This window comes from Schistocerca americana, unplaced genomic scaffold (assembly GCF_021461395.2).
Source record: "Schistocerca americana isolate TAMUIC-IGC-003095 unplaced genomic scaffold, iqSchAmer2.1 HiC_scaffold_47, whole genome shotgun sequence".
NCBI lineage: Eukaryota > Metazoa > Arthropoda > Insecta > Orthoptera > Acrididae > Schistocerca > Schistocerca americana.
The window spans coordinates 1,232,501-1,237,500 of record NW_025726203.1 but is presented as its reverse complement, the minus strand read 5'-3'; the positions used below and the strand labels follow the sequence as shown (position 1 = coordinate 1,237,500).

Here is a 5,000-nt window from a genome sequence, read left to right as displayed (position 1 = left end):
TGCGGATTCCCTCAGGTGTGCGGAGGTGGGGCTCCACAGAGACGTTGAAGCCCCTCTGCGCGAGTCCACGGGCGACATAGCGCACGATCGCGTCATGCCGCTTAACCCGGGACCCGTGCGTCCTGAAGCAAGCCTGTAACACGTGGTTGGCGGTCTCTACGGCCTGGCAGCCCGCGCGGCATCTGGTGTCCGCCTCCCGCCCGCGACTGCGCCGTGCCTTCGTGGGGAAGGCGTTGATGCGGGCGCGGAGAGCGTCGATGAAGTTACGCCCAGATAGCAGGCGACTGGTGTCAGCGACCCACTGGTGTTGCCCCTTGACGGCGGCGGAAGATGACAGCGCCGCACCGTCAAAGGCAACGTGCAGGCGCGCGGCCCACATCTCTCCAACCTGCGTCGACGATTTGAGGAGGTGGCCCTCCCACATAAGATGCCGCTCCAGCGCCTCAATCTCACGCTGCACCTCGTCCCGGCCTGCACCGTCGGCGGCTGGCCCAATCCTCTTCAGCGCCAGGAGACGGGACCGGCGAAGTGTTGGCCCCATCCATCGGCATGATGGGATGCCGAGGCCTCCCTGGGCTACAGGAGCGTGGAAGTAGCCCAGGGGGGTGTCCGCCGGAAGGCGGAACCATCTCCTGACGGCGGCACGGATGGTCACATCTGCCGCTTTCAACGCACCCACTCGGGTGCGGCTGAGGGCCAGCCCATGGTACAGGCCAGGCAGAAGTACGGTGGTGAGGGCGTGGAGGCGCTGTTGCGGCTTGAGCGGAGCTCGGGAGATGACGTCCAGCTGCTCCACCAGGTGGCGTCGTGGGTTGAAAACGCAGCGACCAGCGGTGGAGAATTGCAGTCCCAAGTACCGGAAGGTTTCACCCACACGTAGGGCGGGCACGGTGGCGTTGCCCGCTTTGAAGGTAACGTCGGCGTCGACCTTCACCTTCTTGTCGCGCCCAGACGCGACTAAGGCGAGGGTGAAACACTTCCGGGCGTTGATCTGCAGCCCCAGATGGGCGAGGGCTGCGACGGCTGCGTCGATGAGGGACTGCAATCCCCTCGCGGTCGATGCAAAAAGCAGGACGTCATCTGCGAAGGCCGCAGCGTTAACTCTGCGACCAAGGATCCGAGCTCCGATGTGGGAGGGAAGTTGACTCAAAACATAGTCCACCGCAAAATTGAAAAGGAGGGGGGAGAGGGGGTCACCCTGACGCACACCCCTAGCCGGCTGCAGGGGCACGCCCACGTCGGCGCCGCCCGCTATCACCGTCGTGCTACCCTCGTAACACCTTTCGACGTACTCAATAAAGCAATCCGGCAGGCCATGAGCCCTCAGCACGGGGCGGAGGGCGGCATGGTCCACCGAATCGAACGCTTTAGAGACGTCGATCGATGCCACAAAAACAGAGCGACAGGAGCGGACTGCGTCGGTGAGAGCAGTGTCCAAGATGAAGGTGTTTTCCAACATCCCATCCCGGGGGATGAATGCCCGCTGACGTTCGTCCACAGCACATGCACGCATCAGGCGTGACGCGAGAACCTTGTGAAAGGTCCGCGCCAACACCGAGCAGACCGTAATGGGGCGAAAGTCAGCGGGGGATGTTGGTGCAGCCGTTTTGGGGAGAAGTGACGTCCGGGCGCGAAGCAGACGCTCGGGGAGGGCGCGGGCCAGGAGGAAGAGGTTCAAGAGTTTCACCAGGACTTCATGCGGCAGGCGCCGCAGCTCCGCTGGAGTCAGGCCGTCCGGCCCGGCTGCCGATCCCCTGGGCGGCAAGGCAGCAGCGACCTCCTCACGTGTGACCGGCCCCCATAGGCACTCAGGAGCGACAGGCTCCGAGTGCGGGAGAAGGCGGTCACGGATGAAGCCGGCGGTGGAGATCGGCTTCTTCGTGAAGAGGTCCGCCCAGAAGTCCAGCAGACCGGGGATGTCGGGTGGCGGCTGCAGCAGGGTGCCGTCCAGCAAGCCGCGCACGCAACGCGCACGCGACCTACGGAAGGCGTCCTGTGTCCGCGCGTATTCCCAGCGGCGCCGCTTGCGCTTCTGCAGCGGCGGGGCGGCAGGCGGCCGCTTGGATGGTTGGCACGGCCGCTGTGTCCTGGTGATCGACCTCTCCCCCCTGGACCCGACCGACGCAAGGGCATCCGGGAGCATGCCCAGGATGACATCGGGCGGCGTGCCCCGCCCCAGACCAATGACTCGATCCAGGGCAGAGAAACGCTGGGCGGAAGCAGGTAGCCCCGCCAGATGCTCCCAGATGGCGGCGTCAGTCGGCCCCTCCGGCGGCGGCCCGGTGGTGTCGGCCGCGAAGTCCTCGGCTGCGTCGACGGGCGGCGCAGCGGCCTCGCCCGCGTCAGGCAGCGAGCTCGCTGCTCCACGGCGGGACGCCGGCTCTTCACCCCGACCGATCTCAAGTGCCTCCATGAATTGGCGGACAAGCTGCTTGTGGGCAGCTTGCCGCCGTCGGCACTTGATTGCCTCAAGCGTTCGGTCGGGGAACATCCTGGTAAGTTCTTGATTTACAAAGAAGAACCGGGCGTCCCTCTCCAGGAACAGTTCGGCCTCTGCCTTGGCGAGCGACAGGACTTCTTCCTCCGTCCACCTCGCGCGATGCCTCTCCGTCACGATCTCAGCGTTGGCGGCCGCAGGGTGTTGGCGGCGGCGATGGACCCCGAGACCGTTCTTCGTGGTAAAAGTGCGGTGGCACTCACTGCAAGCAAAGGGAGCTACACAAACTATCGCATTTTCGTTACGGCCGGTTGGCCGAATAGGTGCTGGGGTAGCTGGGGTGGCACCTTCAGCGGAAGGGCCACCATCTCTTGTTTCTTGTCGGCTGCCCCCAACTATAAAGGGATAATGCGAGGGGGGGCTGGTAACCCCCCCAAGCCCCTGGTGCGGTCTTCCACTCTGCAAAAATCAGCGGGCCCACGAGAAGGGGAGAAGACCGCAGGAGAGGAGAGGCTAAGAGGGCTAGGCCCATGTATTGCGCATCACTCTCCCTGTAACCATAACCCAAGGAAGGCACCTCGCAGCAGCAGCACGACTACATCAAGACCGCACTTCGAAAAGCCAAGTCCGGATGCAGCCACACCGCCGCCACTTGGCCACCTTAAGAGAGTCATAGTTACTCCCGCCGTTTACCCGCGCTTGCTTGAATTTCTTCACGTTGACATTCAGAGCACTGGGCAGAAATCACATTGCGTCAACACCCGCTAGGGCCATCGCAATGCTTTGTTTTAATTAGACAGTCGGATTCCCCCAGTCCGTGCCAGTTCTGAGTTGATCGTTGAATGGCGGCCGAAGAGAATCCGCGCACCCGCGCGCCCCCGGAGGAGCACGCTAAGGCGGACGCGGCCTCGCAGCAAGGAAGATCCGTGGGAGGCCAAGGCACGGGACCGAGCTCGGATCCTGCACGCAGGTTGAAGCACCGGGGCGCGAACGCCGCGCAGGCGCGCGCATCCTGCACCGCCGGCCAGCACGAGGCCAACCAACGGCGAGAGCAGACCACGCCCGCGCTAAACGCCCGCACTTACCGGCACCCCTACGGCACTCACCTCGCCCAGGCCCGGCACGTTAGCGCTGACCCACTTCCCGACCAAGCCCGACACGCCCCGATCCTCAGAGCCAATCCTTATCCCGAAGTTACGGATCCAATTTGCCGACTTCCCTTACCTACATTATTCTATCGACTAGAGGCTCTTCACCTTGGAGACCTGCTGCGGATATGGGTACGAACCGGCGCGACACCTCCACGTGGCCCTCTCCCGGATTTTCAAGGTCCGAGGGGAAGATCGGGACACCGCCGCAACTGCGGTGCTCTTCGCGTTCCAAACCCTATCTCCCTGCTAGAGGATTCCAGGGAACTCGAACGCTCATGCAGAAAAGAAAACTCTTCCCCGATCTCCCGACGGCGTCTCCGGGTCCTTTTGGGTTACCCCGACGAGCATCTCTAAAAGAGGGGCCCGACTTGTATCGGTTCCGCTGCCGGGTTCCGGAATAGGAACCGGATTCCCTTTCGCCCAACGGGGGCCAGCACAAAGTGCATCATGCTATGACGGCCCCCATCAACATCGGATTTCTCCTAGGGCTTAGGATCGACTGACTCGTGTGCAACGGCTGTTCACACGAAACCCTTCTCCGCGTCAGCCCTCCAGGGCCTCGCTGGAGTATTTGCTACTACCACCAAGATCTGCACCGACGGCGGCTCCAGGCAGGCTCACGCCCAGACCCTTCTGCGCCCACCGCCGCGACCCTCCTACTCGTCAGGGCTTCGCGGCCGGCCGCAAGGACCGGCCATGACTGCCAGACTGACGGCCGAGTATAGGCACGACGCTTCAGCGCCATCCATTTTCAGGGCTAGTTGCTTCGGCAGGTGAGTTGTTACACACTCCTTAGCGGATTCCGACTTCCATGGCCACCGTCCTGCTGTCTTAAGCAACCAACGCCTTTCATGGTTTCCCATGAGCGTCGATTCGGGCGCCTTAACTCGGCGTTTGGTTCATCCCACAGCGCCAGTTCTGCTTACCAAAAGTGGCCCACTTGGCACTCCGATCCGAGTCGTTTGCTCGCGGCTTCAGCATATCAAGCAAGCCGGAGATCTCACCCATTTAAAGTTTGAGAATAGGTTGAGGTCGTTTCGGCCCCAAGGCCTCTAATCATTCGCTTTACCGGATGAGACTCGTACGAGCACCAGCTATCCTGAGGGAAACTTCGGAGGGAACCAGCTACTAGATGGTTCGATTAGTCTTTCGCCCCTATACCCAGCTCCGACGATCGATTTGCACGTCAGAATCGCTACGGACCTCCATCAGGGTTTCCCCTGACTTCGTCCTGGCCAGGCATAGTTCACCATCTTTCGGGTCCCAACGTGTACGCTCTAGGTGCGCCTCACCTCGCAATGAGGACGAGACGCCCCGGGAGTGCGGAGGCCGCCGCCCCGTGAAGGGCGGGGAAGCCCCATCCTCCCTCGGCCCGCGCAAGGCGAGACCTTCACTTTCATTACGCCTTTAGG

The 5,000-nt window shown here is 62.6% G+C and overlaps 1 pseudogene; it reads right to left on the bottom strand.

The window, feature by feature from the left end:
- Window positions 1–5,000, bottom strand: part of LOC124583799 — a 7,961-nt pseudogene that overhangs the window by 1,980 nt on the left and 981 nt on the right.